The sequence below is a fragment of the Rhinopithecus roxellana genome, chromosome 10 (genome assembly GCF_007565055.1).
Source record: "Rhinopithecus roxellana isolate Shanxi Qingling chromosome 10, ASM756505v1, whole genome shotgun sequence".
NCBI lineage: Eukaryota > Metazoa > Chordata > Mammalia > Primates > Cercopithecidae > Rhinopithecus > Rhinopithecus roxellana.
In genome coordinates, this window is record NC_044558.1 from 2,316,897 (window position 1) to 2,338,681 (window position 21,785).

Sequence of the window (21,785 nt, forward strand, 5' to 3'; positions counted from 1 at the left end):
CGAGGTGGCGGGCGCCTGTAGTCCCGGCTATTCGGGAGCCTGAGGCAGGAGAATGGCGTAAACCCCGGAGGCGGAGTTTGCAGTGAGCTGAGATCCGGCCACTGCACTCCAGCCAGGGCGACAGAGCAAGACTCTGTCTCAAAAAAAAAAAAAAAAAAAAAAAAAACTGGGTTGGAAGGCCGGGCGCCGTGGCTCAAGCCTGTAATCCCAGCACTTTGGGAGGCCGAGGCGGGCGGATCACGAGGTCAGGAGATCGAGATCATCCTGGCTAACACAGTGAAACCCCGTCTCTACTAAAAAAATACAAAAAACTAGCCGGGCGAGGTGGCGGGCGCCTGTAGTCCCGGCTATTCGGGAGGCTGAGGCAGGAGAATGGCGGGAACCCGGGAGGCGGAGCTTGCAGTGAGCCGAGATCGCGCCACTGCACTCCAGCCTGGGCGACACAGCGAGACTCCGTCTCAAAAAAAAAAACAAAACAAAACAAAAAAAAAAAAAAAAAAAAAAAAAAAACACTAGCCGGGCGAGGTGGCGGGCGCCAGTAGTCCCAGGTACTTGGGAGGCTGAGGCAAGAGAATGGCGTAAACCCGGGAGGCGGAGCTTGCAGTGAGCTGAGATCCGGCCACTGCACTCCAGCCTGGGCGACAGAGCGAGACTCCGTCTCAAAAAAAAAAAAAAAAACTGGGTTGGAGTCTTGGCAGATCTGCATTTACGAGCTAAACGTACCCAAAACTCTTTCTTATCTGTAGATCAGCTTAACTATATCAACTGGCAGGGATCCAGTATGAGTTATCCTGGACTGGTTTGATGCAAACCTTTTAGTGGGTGGAAGGCAGAACATTCAACATCTGCCCCCTAAAATACTCCTAATCCAACGTTGTTATATCAGTAATCAACAGGAACTGGCATAGCCAAACCCAGGCACTCAGGCCTGTCTGATGTGTTGAAGAAGTTGAAAAAGATGTTGAGATGCAATAAATATTTCTGAAGAGTTTGTGCGAGACATTATGTCAAACGTCTTTACAACTGATATGTAATCTCTGCAACAGTCCCGTAAGACAGACATTTGAAAGAAGAGGATACTGAGGCTCAGGGAGGTTAAGATGACACAATTCCTGCCTGGGTAAAGGGGGATGTTACCAACCTTGTTGTGGAATCTAATGTAAATGAAACAATCAGGTAACCAGGTAAGATGGCATGTGATTCATTGTTAAATTGTGCCTACAGACTTTATATAACATCAAAGTGGTCTGATGGAAGATGTGGTGGGCAAGAAATCAGGAAGTATTATATTACCTCCTGCCCAGGCCAGCTTGGAGGAATGTAGTTAATAGGCAAATCTGTTTACTTGGTGTCATGGAACCAGTAGGGACTTTAAAGTCAGAGACACCAGCTTCAAAACCCATCTCTACCACTTAATACCTGTGGTGTTCTTCAGCAGGTTATGAAATCTTACTGAGGTCTAATTTCCACACTTGTGAAATGGGAATTAAAATACCCACCTGTAAGGATTGTTAAGGGATTAAAACAGATAATGTGGGTAAATCGCCTTGCACTTAGTTGACCCTTAGTAAACATTTTCCTGCTCCTCCCCACCCCTGGCCTGTGTCCTCGGTACAGGGGTTGCTGTGAGGAAAAGGAAATAATAAATATGAAAGCACTCTGAAGAGTTAGATGTGCTATACAAATGAAAGTTATTGTATTGTCAGAGTGTGGAGAAGGGAAAAATCCATGTGGTTTGAGGTAGTCAAAAGAAATGGATATGATTTTCCTTAGCCAAGAAGACAGAGGAAGGCACATTAGATGGGAAGAAAAGTTGTGATGTAAGGGTTAGGAATGTGTCCTTAAGCCGGGCGCGGTGGCTCAAGCCTGTAATCCCAGCACTTTGGGAGGCCGAGACGGGCGGATCACGAGGTCAGGAAATCGAGACCATTCTGGCTAACATGGTGAAACCCCGTCTCTACTAAAAATACAAAAAACTAGCCAGGCAAGGTGGCGGGTGCCTGTAGTCCCAGCTACTCGGGAGGCTGAGGCAGGAGAATGGCGTAAACCCGGAAGGCGGAGCTTGCAGTGAGCTGAGATCCGGCCACTGCACTCCAGCCTGGGCGACAGAGCAAGACTCCGTCTCAAAAAAAAAAAAAAAAAAAAAAAAAAAAAGGAATGTGTCCTTGAACACACACTTGTTTTTTGTTTTTTGTTGTTTTTTTTTTTTGAGATGGAGTCTTGCTCTGTCGCCCAGGCTGGAGTCCAGTGGCGGGATCTCAGCTCACTGCAAGCTCCGCCTCCTAGGTTCACGCCATTCTCCTGCCTCAGCCTCCTGAGTAGCTGAGACTACAGGCGCCCGGCTAATTTCTTTTGTATTTTTAGTAGAGACAGGGTTTCACCGTGTTAGCCAGGATGGTCTCGATCTCCTGACCTTGTGATCCACCCGCCTTGGCCTCCCAAAGTGCTGAGATTACAGGCGTGAACCACCGCACCCAGCCAGACTTTTGTTATTTTGTTTTTATTTTTGTTTTGAAATAAGAGTTTCCCTCTGTCGCCCAGGATGGAGTGCAGTGGAGCAATCATAGCTTACTGCAACCTGTGCATCCTGGGCTCAAGCAATCCTCCCGTCTCAGCCTCCTGAGCACCTGGGACTACAGGTGTGCGCCACCATGCCCAGTTAATTTTTTTGTATTTTTTGTAGAGACAAGGTTTTGCCATGTCGCCCAGGCTAGTCTGAAACTTCTGGGCTAAAGCAATCCGCCCGCCTCGGCCTCCCAAAGTGCAGGGATTATAGGCATGAGCCACTGCGCCCTGCCACGCTTTTGTTAAGCACTTAATCTGTCCCCGGCTCTACATGCTTGGCCCTCGGGGACAGTAAGCACGGAAGTCCTTATCTTTTATGTTCAAGAGGTGTATAGTTCAGTGACAAGGTTAAATACCCAAGTAATTCAATATAAAGAGACATGTTGTAATAATCACACCCAACTTTTTTTTTTTTTTTTTTTTTGAGAAGGAGTCTCGCTCCGCCCAGGATGGAGTGCAGTGGCCGGACCTCAGCACACTGCAAGCTCCGCCTCCCTGGTTTACGCCATTCTCCTGCCTCAGCCTCCCGAGTAGCTGGGACTACAGGCGCCCGCCACCTCGCCTGGCTAGTTTTTTTGTATTTTTTAGTAAAGACGGGGTTTCACCGTGTTAGCCAGGATGGTCTCGATTTCCTGACCTCGTGATCCACCCGTCTCGGCCTCCCAAAGTGCTGGGATTACAGGCTTGAGCCACCGCGCCCAGCCACACCCAACATTTATAGAGCTTTTACTGAGTGCTAGGGATCACTGTATAGTATATGCACATACATGATACCATATATTTGGGGCAGAGATTTCAGACACAGGAATCACCTGTGGTAATGCTTGGAGAAGAAAGAGCTCAATGCCTGTGCAGGGAAAGCAGGTGGTTCTGCTGGCTGGAACAGTAGGTGCAGTGGGGGTTTGGAATATGGTAGAAGCAGTAAACAGACTTGGATCACACTGAAGGATCTGGACTTTATCCTGAAAGCTGTGGGGAGCCATTGAAGGTTTTATTTTATTTGTAGTTGGCAAGGACTGAAGTTACACTGTGTAATGAGAGCTAGATACTCCACAACATCCTTGATATTTTTCCCCCATTGGCTGGTCTAGATAGTCTCTTTCAATTATAAAAGTAGTATTTAGGCTGGGTGTGGTGGCTCACGTCTGTAACCCCAGCACTTTGGGAGGCCTAGGCGGGTTGGATCACCTGAGGTCAGGAGTTCGAGACCAGTCTGGCCAATATGGTGAAACCCCATCTCTATTAAAAATACAAAAAATTAGCCTGGGTGGTGGCGCCCCAATCCCAGCTACTCCGGAAGCTGAGACAGGAGAATCACTTGAACACGGGAGGCGGAGGTTGCAGTGAGCCAAGATCGCGCCACTGCACTCCAGCCTGGGCAACAAGAGTGAAACTCCATCTCCAACAACAACAACAACAACAACAACAACAACAACAACAAAAATACCAGGCGTTGTGGCTTGTGCCTGTAGTTTCAGCTACTTGGGAGGCTGAGACACGAGAATCTCTTGAACCCGGGAGGCAAAGGTTGCAGTGAGCCAAGATTATGCCACTGCACTCCAGGCTGGGCAACAGATCGAGACTCTGTCTCAAACAAACAAACAAAAAAAAGGCCAGGAGCTTTGGCTCACGCCTGTAATCTCAGCACTTTGGGAGGCCGAGGTGGGCGGATCACCTGAGCTTTGGAGCTCAAGACCAGCCTGGCCAACATGGCGAACTCTGTCTCTACTGAAAATACAAAAATTCGCCGGGCGTGGTGGTGGGCATTTGTAATCCCAGCTACTCCGGAGGCGAAGGCAGGAGAATCGCTTGAACCCGAGAGGCAGAGGTTGCAGTGTGCTGACATCACACCACTGCACTCCAGCCTGGGCAATAGAGTGAGACTCAGTCTAAAACACACACACACACACACACACACACACACACATATTTTTTTATTAGATTAGGGTTTTTTTTTTCCTCTAATTATTCAATTCTAACACGTCTTGGGCTTCTTTCATGTCACTGAGCATAAATCTCTTTCTTTTCCTCATAGTTGTCTAGTCTTCCATTATGTGAACATACTACCACTTTCCTTTCTTTCTTGTGTCTTTCTAGAGACAGAGTCTCACTGTGAGGCAGGAGAATAGGGTCTGGAGGCAGGGAACCTAAGGCCGAATCATGCTGACTGAATATCAGAGGGTACTCCCTTTACAAACCCTCCTTTCTCTGTACAGCAGTTGAAAAATGAAAGTACCTCTGATTGGTCCCCTCTCGCAACCAATCAGACTGATAGCAGGCCTACTCTTCATTCTGATTGGTCCCCTCCCACAACCAATTAGACTGGTGGTGGGTCACTACTTTATTTGCATCGAGTGAACCAATGGGAAACCTCTAGAGGGTATTTAAACCCCAGAAAATTCTGTCACCAATGCTCTTGAGCCACTTGCTCGAGCCTGCTCCCACCCTGTGGATTGTACTTTCCTTTAAACTTAAATCTCTGCTTTCGGTGGATCACGAGGTCAAGAGTTGGAGACCAGCCTGGCCAACGTGGTGAAACCCCATCTCTACTAAGAATACAAAAATTAGCCGGGCATGGTGGGGCAAGCCTCTAATCCCAGCTACTCAGGAGGCTGAGGCAGGAGAATTGCTTGAACCCAGGAGCCGAGATCGTGCCACCGAACTCCAGTCTGGGCTACAGAGCAAGACTCCGTCTCAGGGGGGGAAAAACAAAATAAAATAAAATAAAATAAATAAAACTCTGCTTTCCCTGCCTTGCTTTGTGTGTTTTGTCCAATTCTTTGTTCAAAACGCTAAGAACCTGGACAATTACCCTCAACCGGTAACAGCTGGAGTGCAATCGTTTTTCACAGGCACAATTGATGCAGGGCAGGTGAGCATCCAAATTGGCGATTAGCCCAATAATATTGGCTCATGGTTCTTTCTTGGGCATGTGGTAGAAGTTATAGCTTTATTGAGGATGCAGTTTTACAGCCCCATGCCTGCCCCTACCGAGCAAGACCACCCTCTAGGCAGTGTGTGGAGAGCAGCAACTCAGGAAAACGGCTGCAGTCACATTTATACTGACTTTTAATTACATGCAAATTAAAGGGTGGGTTATTCAGAGATTTCCAGAAAAGGGGTGGTAACTTCCAGGTTGTTATGGAAAAAGGCAGTAACTTCCGGGTGTCGCCATGGCAGTGGTAAACTGTAGTGCTGGTGGGCGTGTCTTACGGAGAAGTTCTTTCTGTGCCTCTTTCCAGTTTCAGCCAGTCTTGAATCTGGTCCAACGTCGAGGTCCTGTTTCCTGCCCACAATCATTGTGCACTACAGCCTCAAACTCCTGGGCTCAAGCCATCGACCTGCCTCAGCCTCTCAAGTAGCTGGGACTACAGCTGTGTGCCACCAAGCCTGGTTAGACTTTTAACTGTTCCCTACTGATGGATATTAACTTTTTTTTAAAAAAAGTATTACAAATAACGCTGTTTAAATCCCCATCGATACATCTTTGCTCTTCTGCATGAGTACTCTGTAGCAGTATTCCTCAAATGTTAATGTGTATAGAAATTGCTTGAGGATCTCATTGAAATGTAGACCTCTCAAGTGATGCTGATGCTCTTGATTCATGGACTACACATTGGGTAATATGACTAGGTGGGAAACATTTTTTTTCTTTCGCAGGCTAGAGTGCAGTGGTGCAATAATCATGGATCACTGCAGCCCCAACCTCCTAAGTTCAGGTGATCCTCCCAACTCAGCCTCCCAGGTAGCTGGGACTACAGGCGTGTGTCACCATGCCTAGCTAATTTTTTATAATTTTGGTGGACATGGGGATTTCTCCACATTGCCGGGGCTAGTCTTGAACTCCTGGGCTGAAGCCATCTGCCCGCCTCAGCTTCCCAAAATGCTGGGATTACAGACAGGCAGGAGCTACCGTGCCTGGCGTACATTCTTAGAACGTAGAATTTCTGGGTCAAATGGTACGTACTTTGCCAATCTTAATATGTTAAAAAATAGCTTTTGAGGGCTGGGTACAGTGACTCACGTCTGTAATCCCAGCACTTGTAAGGCTGAGGCGGGCTGATCATTTGAGTTCAGGAGTTTGAGACCAGCCTGGCCAAAATGGTGAAGCCCTTTCTCTACTAAAAATACAAAAATTGGCCGGATGTAGTGGCTCACACCTGTAATCCCAGCACTTGTGGAGGCTGAGGCGAGCAGATCACGAGGTTGGGAGTTCGAGATCAGCCTGGCCAACATGGTAAAACCCCATATCTACTTTAAAAAAAAAAAAAATTAGCCGGGTATGGTGTGGCACATTCCTGTAATTCCAGCTACTGGAGAGGCTGAGGCAGGAGAATCGCTTAAACCCAGGAGGCAGAGATTGCGGTGAGCTCAGATCGCACCACTGCACTCCAGCCTCGGTGACAGAGTAAGACTCTGTCTCAAAAAAATAATAATAAATACAAATAAAACAATTAGCTGGCATGGTGAGACATGCTTGTAATCCCAGCTACTCGGGTGGCTGAGCTATGAGAATCTCTTGAACCTGAGAGACAGGGGTTGCAGTGAGCCAAGACTGCGTCACTACACTCCAGCCTGGATGACAGAGCGAAACCCTGTCTCAAAAAAAAAAAAAAAACAAACAAGAATCACATTATTCTAACTCTTCTAAAGATTGTTATTTTACAGTATATTCTTTTTTTTTTTTTTTTTTTTTGAGACAGTTTCTGTCTTGTCACCCAGGCTGGAGTGCAATGGCACAATCTCAGCTCACTGCAACCTCCACTTCCTGGGTTCAAGTGATTCTCCTGCCTCAGCCTCCCTAGTAGTTGGGATTACAGGCATGTGCCACCATACCTGGCTAATTTTTGTGTTTTTAGTAGAGACGGAGTTTCACCATGTTGGCCAGGCTGGTCTCAAACTCCTGACCTCAGGTGATCTGCCCGCCTCAGCCTCCCAAAGTGCTGGGATTACAGGCATGAGCCACCGCGCCTGGCCAGTATTTTTTCTTTTCTTTTCTTTGTTTTTTTTTGAGACGGAGTCTCACTGTGTCGCCCAGGCTGGAGTGCAGTGGCGCGATCTCTGCTCACTGCAAGCTCCGCCTCCCGGGTTCCCGCCATTCTCCTGCCTCAGCCTCCCAGTAGCTGGGACTACAGGCGCCCGCCACCGCACCCGGCTAGTTTTTTGTATTTTTAGTAGAGACGGGGTTTCACCGTGTTAGCCAGGAGGGTCTCGATCTCCTGACCTCGTGATCCACCCGCCTCAGCCTCCCAAAGTGTTGGGATTACAGGCTTGAGCCACCGCGCCCGGCCTCTTTTTTTTTTTTTTTTTTTTTGAGACAGAGTCTTGCTCTGTCACCAGGCTGCGGTGCAGTGGCATGATCTCGGCTCACCGCAACCTCTGACTCCCTGGTTCAAGTGATTCTCCTGTCTCCGCCTCCTGAGTAGCTGGGATTACAGGCACCCACCAGCACACCCAGCTAATTTTTCTATTTTTAGTAGAGATGGGGTTTCACCATGTTGGCCAGGATGGTCTCGATCTCCTGACCTCATGATCCGCCCTTCTTAGCCTCCCAAAGTGCTGGGATTACAGGCATGAGCCACCACTCCCGGCCCCAGCCAGTATATTCTTAAATATTACTGTTGAGCCATATGTATGATAATGGTGGATTTTGATGAGTATCTGCACATCTGTAGTAAAATGTGAAGCTACCTTCATTTTGTTGGTATGGTGAACTTTTTAAGTATCTCACTTTTGAAAAAAAATTGGTTTGTGTGTTTTCTATGCTTACACATTTTTCCATAGTACCGCAGATCATTTTACTGATTAAATTTGACCCTTTTGACAGAAAAACAGGTCAATGAGTTCCTTGGGATCAAGAAGGGGTTGACTTCTTGATTTTGAGGGAACTGTTAAGAGTGATTCTACAATTGTTCTATGTCTTGATTATGATATGACTATGCATTTGTCAGAGCTTATACTTAACAGGATTTTTTGTTTGTTTGTTTGTTTGTTTTGAGATGGAGTCTTGCTGTGTCGCCCAGGCTGGAGTGAAATGGCATGATCTCAGCTCACTGCAACCTCTGCTTCCTGGGTTCAAGCAATTCTAGTGTCTCAACCTCCCGAGTAGCTGGGATTACAAGCACATGCCACCATGCCCAGGTAATTTTTTTGTATTTTTAGTAGAGATGGGTTTTTGCTATGTTGGCCAGGCTGGTCTTGAACTCCTGGCCTCAAGTGATCCATCCACCTCAGCCTCCCAAAGTGCTAGGATTACGGGTGTGAGCCACTGCAACCAACGAACAGGGTGAATTTTACTGAATGTAAATTCATACTTCAATAAACATGACTTTAAAAACTTTAAAAAAATAGGTACATCATTATTATTATTTTTAGAGACAAGGTCTCACTGTGTTACTCAGCCTATAGTGGAGTGGTGTGATCATAGCTCATTGCACCCTTGGCCCCCTGGCTCAAGCCATCCTCCCACCTCAGCCTCCTGAGTAGCTGGGACTGCAGGTGTGCCTCACCTTGCCAAGATAATTTTTAGCTTTTTTGGTAAAGATGTAGTCTCACTATGTTGCACAGACTGGTCTCGAACTCCTGGGCTCAAGCGATTCTCCTCCCTTGGCCTCTCAAAGTGCTGGGGTTTCAGGCATGAGCCACCATGCCCAGTCAGCCAAGTGCAACTGTTAACTGATTATAGCTGTATAACAAATTATCTCAAAATGTAGCAGCTTAAAACAGCAAAATATATTATCTCAGTTTCTTAGGAATCCAAGAGTGGCCCAGGTGGGTTGCAGTCAAATGGTTGGCTGCAGCTGCAGGTATCTGAAGGCTTGGCTGGGGCTGAAGGATTTGCTTCCAAGATGGCTCACTCACATGGTTGTTGGCAAGACAGTTCCTTACCATCTGGACTTCTCCATAGGACCTGAATGTCCTCATAACATGGCAGCTCGCTTCCCCCAGAGCAAGTGATCCAAGAGAGAAAGAGACCAAGATGAAAGCCACTCTGCCTTTAACTGAGTCTCCAAAGTCACACACCATCACTTCCACTTGATGCTATTCTTTAGATGCCAGTCACTAAGTCCAGCCCACACTCAAGTGGAGGGGAATTAGGCTCACCTCTTGAAAGGAAGAGTATCAGGCCGGGCGCGGTGGCTCAAGCCTGTAATCCTAGCACTTTGGGAGGCCGAGACGGGCGGATCATGAGGTCAGGAGATCGAGACCATCCTGGCTAATACGGTGAAACCCCGTCTCTACTAAAAAATACAAAAAACTAGCCGGGCGACGAGGCGGGCGCCTGTAGTCCCAGCTACTCGGGAGGCTGAGACAGGAGAATGGCGTGAACCCGGGAGGCGGAGCTTGCAGTGAGCTGAGAGCCGGCCACTGCACTCCAGCCTGGGCGGCAGAGCAAGACTCCGTCTCAAAAAAAAAAAAAAAAAAAAAAAAAAAAAAAAAAAAAAAAAGAAAGGAAGAGTATCATAGAATTTGTGGACATATTTTTAAACCACCACACAGACACATTAACTTGTCTCTTGTACATGTTGAAAATATTTTCCTACTTTTTCATTTCACTTTGCTTATAGAGTGTCACCTTACAGAAATTTGATATTTGTGTGTAGTCCAAACTGCCAGTCTCTTGCATAAGGCTTCTGAACTGTGGGTCTGGTTCAGAAAAGCCTTTTCACCCCTAAAGTTATGAAAATATTCTCTTGAATATTTTGATGGTATTTAAATATTTTTCGGTCTTTATTACATCTAGAATAGGTTGGTATACAGTGTGAGGTAGGGGAGCCAAAAGGGGAGCCAATTGTTTTCTACATCATTCATTGATTAATCCCATCCTTCTCTACTGATTTGAAATGCCATCTTTATTATATATATGGGTTTTATTCCTGGACTCTATTATCTTCCATTGATCTCTGTATCTATTTCTGCTCTAGTATCATACTGTCATAACTATTGATTTTAGTATTGATTTTTCTCTATATATCATATATCCTGCCACTTTATTATTTCTTTTTTTTTTTTTTTTTTTTTAAGACAGGGTCTCACTCTGTTGCCCAGACTGGAGTGCAGTGGTGCAATCTTGGTTCACTGCAACCTCTGCTTCTATCAAGCGATTCCCATGCCTCGGCCTCCTGAGTAGTTGGGATTACAGGTGCGCACCGCCACGGCCAGTTTTTATTATTATTATTATTTTTAGTAGAGATGGGGTTTTGCCATGTTGGCCAGGCTAATCTCAAACTCCTGGGCTTAAGCAATCCACCTGCCTCAGCCTCTCAAAGTGTTGGGATTACAGGCATTAGCCACTGTCCCCAGCCTGAGATGGGGTCTTGCTTTGTCACTGAAACTGGAGTGCAGTTTGGGAACACAACTCATTGCAGCCTCAAACTCCTGGGCTCAAGTAATGCCTTGGACTCCCAAGTAACTAGAATCACCTAGTTACCGGGCATGCCACCATGCCCAGATAATTTTTTTTTAATTGTTTTGTACAGATGGGGTCTCACTGTGTTCCCTGGGCTACTCCCCAATTCCTGGGCTCAAGAGATTCTCCTGCCTTAACCTCCCAAAATGCTGGGATTACAGGCATGAACCACCAGGCCCAGACTTCTTTTTTTTTTTTCTTTTTTTTGAGACAAAATCTCACTCTTGTCCCCCAGGCTGGAGTGCAATGGTGTGATCTTGGCTCACTGAAACCTCTGCCTCCCAGGTTCAAGTGATTCTTCTGCCTCAGACTCCCGAGTAGCTGGGATTACAGGTGCTCCCCACCATGCCCAGCTAATTTTTGTATTTTTAGTAGAGATGGGGTTTCACCATGTTGGCCAGGCTGGTCTCGAACTCTTGACCTCAGGTGACCCGCCCACCTTGGCCTCCCAAAGTGCTGGGATTACAGCTGTGAACCACCACGCCCGGCCCAGGCCTTCTTTTTCTTTAGAAATAAGGACTTAGTCTGTTACTTAAGCTGGAGTGCAGTGGTGTGATCACAGCTCACTGCAGCCTTGACATCCCAAGCTCAACCAATCCTCCTACCTCAGCCTTCCAAGTAGCTGGGACTACAAGCACATGCCACCATGCCTGGGTAATTTGTGTGTGCGTATGTCTGTGTGTGTCTGCGTGTGTGTGTGTGTTTTGTAGAGATGAGGTTTTGCCATGTTGCCCAGGCTAGTCTTGAGTTCCTGGGCTCAAGCTATCTCTCTGCTTCAGCCTCCTAAAGTGCTGGGACTACAGGCATGAGCCACCACACCCAGCCCACCTTATTGTTTCTAATAATAGAATAGACTATTGGATAGAGAGAAGTAGAAAAACTCAATATTAATTCTAAAATGTTACTTTAAGTTCTTAAAATAGATAGCAAATGCATATATATATATATATATGGTATATATCTGGCATATGATTCAATGAAGGTAGAAGGATCTTGAAAGTTTAAGAAGCTGAAGATGATAAGTGTATGGAGTAAGGAGGTAGGGATGGAGAGGAAGACTCAACAAGACTCAGCAACTGAATGGACATAGGACATGGAGAAGATGAATATATCCAACTAGTTAGTGGTAATGGAACATTGTATTAGTCTGTTTTCACACTCCTATAATGAACTGCCTGAGACTGGGTAATTTATAAAGAAAAGAGGTTTAATTGATTCACAGTTCTGCATGGCTGGGGAGGCCTCAGGAACTTTGCAATCATGGCAGAAGGGGAAGCAGGCATATCTTACATGGTGGCAGGTGAGAGTGTGAAAGAGGAACTGTCAAACATAAAACCATCAGATCTCATGAGAACTCACTCACTATCACAAGAACAACATGGGGGAAACCACACCCATGATTCAATCACCTCCCACCAGGTCCCTCCCTAGATGTGGGGATTACGGGGACTACAATTTGAGATCAAATTTGGGTGGGAACACAGAGCCAAACATCCTCATAGAGATGTCCCTTAGGCCACTGGAGACAGGGAGCTAGAGCTGAGTCTCAAAGTTGGCTGATCCTTCAGCTCTACCATGTCTTCCAGGACTGCAGTCCACAGTGCTGACTTCTCCTCTGAGTCTTCTCAGTGTCATGTGATGGCTGCACATAGCTATCAGAGACTCAAGTGGGACCACTGACAGTCCTTTCTTACTGCTGTCTCATAAGAACAAGGAACCATCCACTTTCCAGAAGCCTCTTGATTTATTTTTATGTGAGATAATAACTGTCCATATGAATTGTCCTTTAATACCATTTCTTCAGAATTTTTGTGACTAAATGGAAAGGTTTTTTTTTTTTTTTTTTTTTTTTTTTTTTGAGACAGAGTCTTGCTCTGTCACCCAGGCTAGAGTACAGCACAGCAAACTCAGCTTACTGCAAACCTCCGCCTCCTGGGTTCAAGCGATTTTTCTACCTCAACCTTCCAAGTAGCTGGGATTACAGGCGTTCACCACCACATCCAGCTAATTTTTTGTATTTTTTGTAGAGATGGGGTTTCACCATGTTGGTCAGGCTGGTCTTGAACCTCTGGCCTCAGGTGAACTGCCTGCTTTGGCCTCCCAGAGTGCTAGGATTACAGGCGTGAGCCACCGTGCCTGGCCAATGCAAAGTATCTTGACACACCGCTCCTTGCAAATCACTGATACTCAAAAGGCTTTCTTTGTATATCTATTAGCCATAGAGTTTGCAAAACAAGATGTATGTTTGTTTGTGTGCGTATGTGTGTGTGTCCCATTTTTCACATTCAAATTATTATTTTTGAGATGGAGTCTCACTCTGATGCCCAGGCTGGAGCGCAGTGGCACGATCTCGGCTCACTGCAAGCTCTGCCTCCCAGTTCAAGCGATTCTCGTGCCTCAGCCTCCCAAGTAGCCGAGATTACAGGGGATCGCCACCATGCCCACCTAATTTTTGTATTTTTAGTAGAGATGGGGTTTCACCAGGTTGGCCAGACTGGTCTCGAACTCCTGACATCAAGTGATCCACCCACCTTGGCCTCCCAAAGTGTTGGGATTATAGGCATGAGCCACCACGCAGCCACATTCAAATTATACTCTCAAGATTTTGGTGGGGTGTGGTGGCTCATGCCTGTAATCCCAACACTTTGGGCTGCCGAGGCAGGTGGATCACCAGAGGTCAGGAGTTTGAGACCAGACTAGCCAACATGGAGAAACCCCACCTCTACTAAAAATACAAAAATTAGTGGGGTGTGGTTGTGTGAGCCTATAATCCCAGCTACTCGGGAAGCTGAGGCAGAAGAATCGCTTGAATCCAGGAAGCACAGGTTCCACTGAGGTGAGATTACACCACTGACCTCCAGTCTAGGGGCAACAGAGCAAGAATCTGTCTCAAAAAAAAAAAAAAAAAAAAAACTAACAAAAACAACAACAAAAAAAAACAAGATTTTAAGTAGTATCTGTAGTTGTGATGTGCTGGTAAATGTTTAATAAGAGGCTCTCCAGAGAGAACAAAAAGCCCTTGGTTAAGCATTTGCTTATTTCTCTAGTGTAAATACTCCCGCCATGGCTGATTTCAAGCTGCAGCTCCCTGAACATGGAGTTGGGAACATGGAGCTGGGAAGAGGTGTACATGCAGAACATAGACCCCAGGGCTGCTGATGCACAAAGACTGTATGAGCAGGAGAATGAGGCAGGAAATCGCAGGAGGCGGAAGTTGCGGTGAGCCAAGATCAGGCCACTGCACTCTAGCCTGGGAGTCAAAAATAAAAATTTGAATGTGAAAAATGGGACACACACATGTTTTTTTGAGGATCTGTCTCAAAAAAAAAAAAAAAGGCTATATGAGGACTCAGTGAGAAGACAGCCGTCTGCAAGCCCAGGAGAGAGGCCTCAGAAGAAACCAGACCTGCTGCTGACACCTTGATCTTGAACGTCTTCCCTCCTAGGGGAACGATTCCCTGTAATCCCAGCACTTTGGGAGGCCGAGGAGGGGGGATCACCTGAGGTCAGGAGTTTGAGACCAGCCTGGCCAACATGGTGAAACCCCATCTCTACCAAAAATACAAAATGAGCCAGGCATGGTGGTGCATGTGCCTGTAGTCCCAGTTACTCAGGAAGCTGAGGCAGGAGAATCGCTTGAACTCAGGAGGCAGAGGTTGCAGTGAGCCGAGATGGTACTCCAGCCTGGGTTACAAGAGCAAAACTCCATCTCCAAAAAAGAAAGAAAGAAAGAAAGAAATTTCTGTTGTTTAAGCCACTAAGTTTGTGGTATTTTCTTACAGCAGTCTTCACAAAAAACGTAGTAAAATAATTAGAAAGAGGCCAGGCGCGGTGGCTCAAGCCTGTAATCCCAGCACTTTGGGAGGCCGAGACGGGTGGATCACGAGGTCAGGAGATCGAGACCATCCTGGCTAACACTGTGAAACCCCGTCTCTACTAAAAAATACAAAAAAAAAAAAAAAAAAACTAGCCGGGCGAGGTGGCGGGCGCCTGTAGTCCCAGCTACTCGGGAGGCTGAGGCAGGAGAATGGCATAAACCCGGGAGGCGCAGCTTGCAGTGAGCTGAGATCCAGCCACTGCACTCCAGCCTGGGCGACTGAGCGAGACTCCGTCTCAAAAAATAAAAATAAAATAAAAAAAATAATAATAATAATTAGAAAGTGAATTAGAAAGTGATGAGTTTTAAGTACGGTTTACCTCTGTTTTTAACTGTTTTTAATATAATTAAATTATAAGCTCATACAATTTTAGGGTGTGGCTTTTTTTTTTTTTTTTTTTTTTTTTTGAGATGGAGTCTTGCTCTGCCGCCCAGGCTGGAGTGCAGTGGCCGGCTCTCAGCTCACTGCAAGCTCCGCCTCCCGGGTTCACGCCATTCTCCTGCCTCAGCCTCCTGAGTAGCTGGGACTACAGGCGCCCGCCACCACGCCCGGCTAATTTTTTTGTATTTTTTAGTAGAGACGGGGTTTCACCGTGTTAGCCAGGATGGTCTCGATCTCCTGACCTCGTGATCCGCCCGTCTCGGCCTCCCAAAGTGCTGGGATTACAGGCTTGAGCCACCGCGCCCAGCCGGGTGTGGCTTTTTGTTTTTTGTTTTTTGAGATGGAGTTTTGCTCTTCTCGCCCAGGCTGGAGCACAATGGTGGGATCTAAGCTCACTAAAACCTCCACCTCCCAGGTACAAGCGATTCTCCTGTCTCAGCCTCCCAAGTAACTCGGATTACAGGCACGCACCACCACGTCCAGCTATTTTTTTTGTATTTAGTAGAGATGGGGTTTCACCATGTTTGTCAGGCTGGTTGTGAACTCCTGACCTCAGGTGATCCACCGCCTCGGCCTCCCAAAGGGCTGAGATTACAGGCATGAGCCACCGCACCCAGCCCATTTTAGTTTTAATAATGGCTGTGTTGCCGGGCGCCGTGGCTCATGCCTGTAATCCCAGCACTTTGGGAGGCTGAGGCGGGCACATCACCTGAGGTCAGGAGTTCAAGACCAGCCTGGCCAACATGGTGAAACCTCGTCTCTACTAAAAATACAAAAATTAGCCGGGCATGGTGGCGAGCACCTGTAATCCCAGCTACTCAGGAGGCTGAGTCAGGAGAATCGCTTGAACCCAGGAGGCGGAAGTTGCAGTGAGCTGAGATCGCACCATTGCACTCCAGCCTGGGTGACAGAGCGAGACTTCGTCTCAAAAAAAAAAATGCTGTGTTTAACCGGTTCACGGAATTAATGAAAACTTAACAATCAGCTTTCAAAAGCCTGTACAAGTCAGCTCCAGCACACTACTGCACATTCTAATGAGTTCCAATTTTATTTATTTATTTATTTATTTTGAGACAGAGTTTTGCTCTGTTGTCTAGGCTGGAGTGCAGTTGCGAGATCTCAGCTCACTGCAACCTCCACCTCCTGGGTTCAAGCGATTCTCCTGCCTCAGCCTCCCGAGCAGCTGGGACTACAGGCACACATCACCATGCCCACTAATTTTTTTGTATTTTTAGTAGAGACAGGGTTTCACCATGTTAGCCAGGATGGTCTCGATCTCCTGACCTCATGATCAGCCTGCCTCGGCCTCCCAAAGTGCTAGGATTATAGGCGTGAGCCACCACGCCCGGGTTGTTTTTGTATTTTTAGTAGAGATAGGGTTTTGCCATGTTGGCCAGGCTGATCTCAAACTCCTATCCTCAGGTGATCTGCCTGTCTTGGCCTCCCAAAGTGCCGGGATTACAGGTGTGAGCCGCCACACCCACCCATGAATCCCAAATGTCTATCTCCAACCGAGAACTTTTTTCTGAGCCCCAGGCTCATACATCTAACCTCCCACTTCACTTCTCCATTTACCTGAGGCACAGCCATCTCAACTCAACATGTCCAAAACCAAATTCTCGATCTTTTCCTCTAACTCTGCTTTTCTTTCTTTATTTTTTATTTATTTATTTGTTTGTTTGTTTGTTTGAGACGGAGTCTCGCTCTGTCACCCAAGCTGGAGTGCACTGGCCAGCTCTCAGCTCACTGCAAGCTCCGCCTCCCGGGTTCACACCATTCTCCTGCCTCAGCCTCCCGAGTAGCCGGGACTACAGGCGCCCGCCACCTCGCCCGGCTAGTTTTTTGTATTTTTTAGTAGAGACGGGGTTTCACCGTGTTAGCCAGGATGGTCTCGATCTCCTGACCTTGTGATCCGCCCGCCTCGGCCTCCCAAAGTGCTGGGATTACAGGCTTGAGCCACCGCGCGCGGCCTTATTTGTTTGTTTTTGAGATGGAGTCTCGCTCTGGTGACCAAGGCTGGAGTGCAGTGGCCTGATCTCAGCTTACTGCAACCTCCACCTCCCAGGTTCAAGCGATTCTCCTGCCTCAGCCTCCCGAGTAGCTAGGACTACAGGCGCATGCCACCACACCTGGCTAATTTTTATATTTTTAGTAGAGACGGGGTTTCATTATGTTGGCCAGGCTGGTCTTGAACTCCTGACCTCAGGTGATCTGCCCACCTCCGCCTCCCAAAGTGCTGGGATTACAGGCATGAGCCACCGCACCCAGCCTGCTTTTCTTTAGTGTTACCTATATCACTTTCAGATGCTCAAATCAAAATCCTTGGGTCATCCTTGCAGAACTGCCAAATAGAACTTTTTCTTTTTCTTTTCTTTTTTCTTTTTTCTTTTTTTTTTTTGCAACAGGGTCTCACTCTGTTGCTCAGGCTGGAGTTTAGAGGCACAATCATGGCTCACTGCAGCCTTGGCCTCCTGGGCTCAAGTGATCCACCTGCCTGAGCTTCCCAAGTAGCCAGGACTACAGGTGTGCACCAACACACCTGGCTAGTTTTTTTGTAGAGGTGAGGTCTCCCTATGTTACCCAGGTTGGTCTCAATCTCCTGTCCTCAGGGGATCTGACCGCCTTGGCCTCCCAAAGTGCTAGGATTACAGGCATGAGCAACCTGCACTTGGCCTCCAATAGGTCTTGAGTTCTTGAGTTTCACTCTGCACCCTACTGCCTGGCATAGTGTCTAGCACACAGTAAACGGTCTATAAATACTTTTTTTTCTTTTTGAGATAGGGTCTCACTCTGTCACCCAGGCTCAACTATAACAGCGAGATCACAGTTCACTGAAGCCTGGACCTCTCAGGCTCAAGCAGTCCTCCCACCTCAACCTCCAGGGTAGCTGGTATTACAGGAGTGAGCCACTATGCCTGGCCTAAATGTGCTTTTTTAAAAAAAGTAATCAAGAACACCCTCCCTCAATTTGGATTTGCCCTTATAGATAAAATCCCCTTACCTCCCTCCACTTTGAGAATCACTGCTAAGTAGTGAACAAGTGACAAGCCTCGAAGATACCCTGTTAGGATTAACTAGAAAGAAACAGAGGCTAGGAAGGATGTCAAAAGGAAAACTAGGGCCAGGAGCAGTGGCTCACGCCTGTAATCCCAGCACTTTGGGAAGCTGAGGTGGGCGGATCACCCGTCAGGAGTTCAAGACCAACCTGACCAACATGGTGAAATACCGTCTCTACTAAAAATACAAAATGAGCTGGACGTGGTGGTGTATGTCTGTAATATCCCAGCTACTCGGGAGGCTGAGGCAAGAGAATCACTTGAACCAGGGAGGTGGAAGTTGCAGTGAGCCAAGATCACGCCACTGCACTCTAGCCTGGGCGTCCGAATAAGACTGTCTCAAAAAAAAAAAAAAAAAAAAAGGGAAAACCAGGAAAAATTTGGATATTTAAAAAAATAGCAAGGAGAGACAAAAGAGCATTTACCTTTGTAATAGGTGTGCCACTTCACACTGCAGTTTCTTTCTCATCTTTTTGAAACGGTCTTGCTATGTCATCCATCCTCCTAGAGTATTCACAGGCGTGATCATGGCTCACTGCAGCCTCGACCTCCAGGGCTCAAGCAATCCTCCCGCCTTAGCCTCCTGAGTAGCTGGGACCACAGGCATGAGCCATCGCGCCGGCTACCATACAGTTTCTAGCACAACCTGGGTGTCTCCCACTTCTAACCTCCCTCCTAGGGGAGAACACAATGATTCTCTCCCAGTGGAGAGTCCCTAGACATACCACCAAGATAGAAGAAAGAGGGATGGGGAAGGAAACATTTTGGGGCTGATGCAATGGAACCCTTTAAAACGTAAAGAACTTTAGTAAAAGCCTCAATTAGGAAATTTCCCACAAGCACTCGGTCCATTCCACGCTCTTCTGGAACCCGGACTAGAGTCGCCCTCAGCTGCCGGTTTAGCGGCCCTCGCCGCCAAGCACGGACTTTCAGCCTCTGGTCCTAGTTTCCGCCCTGGGGTCTTTGTTCCGGGCCAGAATGTTCCACGCGTGAACGTCAGCGCCGGGACCGAGGAAGAGATCGGCGGGGACGGGAGCTGCAGTTCAGGAGAAAGCCCTATGGCAGGCTCCTCTTTCTGTAGTGACCAAGGCGTGAACTACTGGGAGGAGGTCCCGCGACGCGTGCGGCCGCCATGGGGCGCGCGCGAGGCAGTCAGACCGCCCGCCTGCGTCGCGCCCGCTCACTTGACCGCCGGCCCGGGGTGAGTCAGCGTCTGCCCCGCCCCCTGCCGCGAGCTGTGCTGTGGTTACACAACTAGCACCTGGGCGGCTGCGCGCGGCGGGGCAATGGCGCTGGGCGGGGAGGGGCGGGGCGTTGATGCGAGGCAGGACGGAGCGTTGGCGCTGGGCCGGGCGGCGACCGAGAATCCCGGTTTTAAAATTTTTTGCTGTGGGCCGGACGCGGTGGCTCAAGCCTGTTAATCCCAGCACTTTGGGAGGCCGAGACGGGCGGATCACGAGGTCAGGAGATCGAGACCATCCTGGCTAACACGGTGAAACCCCGTCTCTACTAAAAAAATACAAAAAACTAGCCGGGCGAGGTAGCGGGCGCCTGTAGTCCCAGCTACTCGGGAGGCTGAGGCAGGAGAATGGCGGGAACCCGGGAGGCGGAGCTTGCAGTGAGCTGAGATCCGGCCACTGCACTCCAGCCCGGGCGACAGAGCGAGACTCCGTCTCAAAAAAAAAAAAAATTTTTTTTTTGCTGTGTCATTTGCCATTTCCTCTGCACTAGTGGGCCGGCGGAGGCTCTTTGGAGTTGGCTCTTGACTTTGCCATTTTCCAGTTCTGTAGTCTCGGACAAGGCGTTTAACTTCTCTAAGCCTCAGTTTACTAATCTAAAAATTGGGTTATCTTTGTTGTGAGGATTAAAGGAAATGTGGAGTTTCATCGCAGACTCATTTAACAATGCTCAGATTAAACAGAGCAGAATGGGGCCAGGCCCCACTCGTGCGAGTGTGAGATGGGAGACTATGTTCTCTTGGTTCCAGTTCTGGGCCCTTCAGTGTGTATCTTGTGAAACTGACAGCGATTCTACTGTTTTGTGTCTTAAACTAGGTTGTAGTGTTTTAAGATACTTCCTTTCTGTATAACTTGATCTATCTGAAAGGCCATCAAGCCCTTCGTTAGGCACTCAACCGAAGAAATAATTCCCTTCCATGGTAGCATACAACTCTATCTCCAAAGTGGAAAAAAAAAATATGGCCTCAATCTGTACATGCAATCAAGATTCAAAAAATTTGTGAAGCGAGGTCAACAGATGCTCCTACAACTGCTAAAGTGACAACGAAGATATGTGATTAATGAAAATGGCAGGCCGGGTGCGGTGGCTCATGCCTGGAATCCCAGCACTTTGGGAGGCCGAGGTGGGTGGATCACCTGAGGTCAGGAGTTCGAGACCATCCTGGCTAACAGGGTGAAAACCCGTCTACTAAAATTGCAAAAATTAGCTGGGCGTGGTGACACACGCCTGTAATCCCAGCTACTCAGGAGGCTGAGGCAGGAGAATCACTTGAACCCGGGAGGCAGAGGTTGCAGTGAGCCGAGATTGTGCCATTGCACTCCAGCTTGGGCAACAAGAGCGAAACTCCATCTCAAAAAAAAAAAAAAGAAAAAGAAAATGGAAAAGGTCACTAAGCTTATTGCTTCCCAGAAATATGTGTCCGGGCCAGGTGCGGGCCAGGTGCGGTGGCTAACGCCTGTAATCCCGGCCCTTTGGGAGGGCAGGACCAGAAGCTAATCCTCTTGAGGCCAGGAGTTGTAGGCTGCAGTGAGATATGATTGCAACACTGCACTCCAATAGAGCAAGACCCTGCCTCTATATATTAAAAAGAAAGAAAACCAAAAAGAAATATGTGCCTTACAATGCCAAGATGTGGCAAAAAAAAAAAAAAAAAAAAAAAAGGGAAGAAAAAGCTCTTCATATCAAGTCATAGTTCAAACCTCCTACCAGAGAAGTCAGCCTTTGGATGGAAATATTTCAAAACCAGTCAAGGATAGCATAATGATTTTAGAAGCCCATTTAAACCTCAAAAAACACACAAACTATTGGTGAAACTATAGAGGAACAGACAGCACAACCCACTCAGAGCTATTAGAAAGGTTTATTGGCGTAGGCCGGGGATGGTGGCTCACGCCTGTAATCCCAGCACTTTGGGAGACCAAGGTGGGCGGATCATGAGGTCAGGAGTTCGAGACCAGCCTGGCCAACATGGTGAAACCCCATCTCTAGTAATAGAACAAAAATTAGCCCTGCATGGTGGCGGGCACCTATAATCCCAGCTACTCGGAGGCTGAGACAGGAGAATTGCTTGAACCAAGGAGGCAAAGGCTGCAGTGAGTCAAGATTGCGCCACTGTACTCCAGCCTGGGCAACAGAGCAAGACTATGTCTCAAAAAAAAAAAAAAATTATTGTTCCGGAATACCATGAGGTTGGTGGTTGGTATCTTCTGGGGAAAGATGCCCAACTGCATTTAATATTTCCAAACTAGAAACACA

At 47.5% G+C, this 21,785-nt stretch overlaps 1 protein-coding gene across 1 annotated transcript in view; it reads right to left on the reverse strand.

Annotated features, from left to right (window-relative positions):
- LRRC23 (leucine rich repeat containing 23) overlaps window positions 1–19,017 on the reverse strand; it is a 28,212-nt gene extending 9,195 nt beyond the window's left edge. The window contains exon 1 of the mRNA XM_030938365.1: window positions 18,716–19,017. The gene's annotated coding sequence lies outside the window, so the exon portion shown is untranslated. The remainder of the gene's footprint in view (window positions 1–18,715) is intronic.
- Window positions 19,018–21,785: the final 2,768 nt, after the last annotated feature.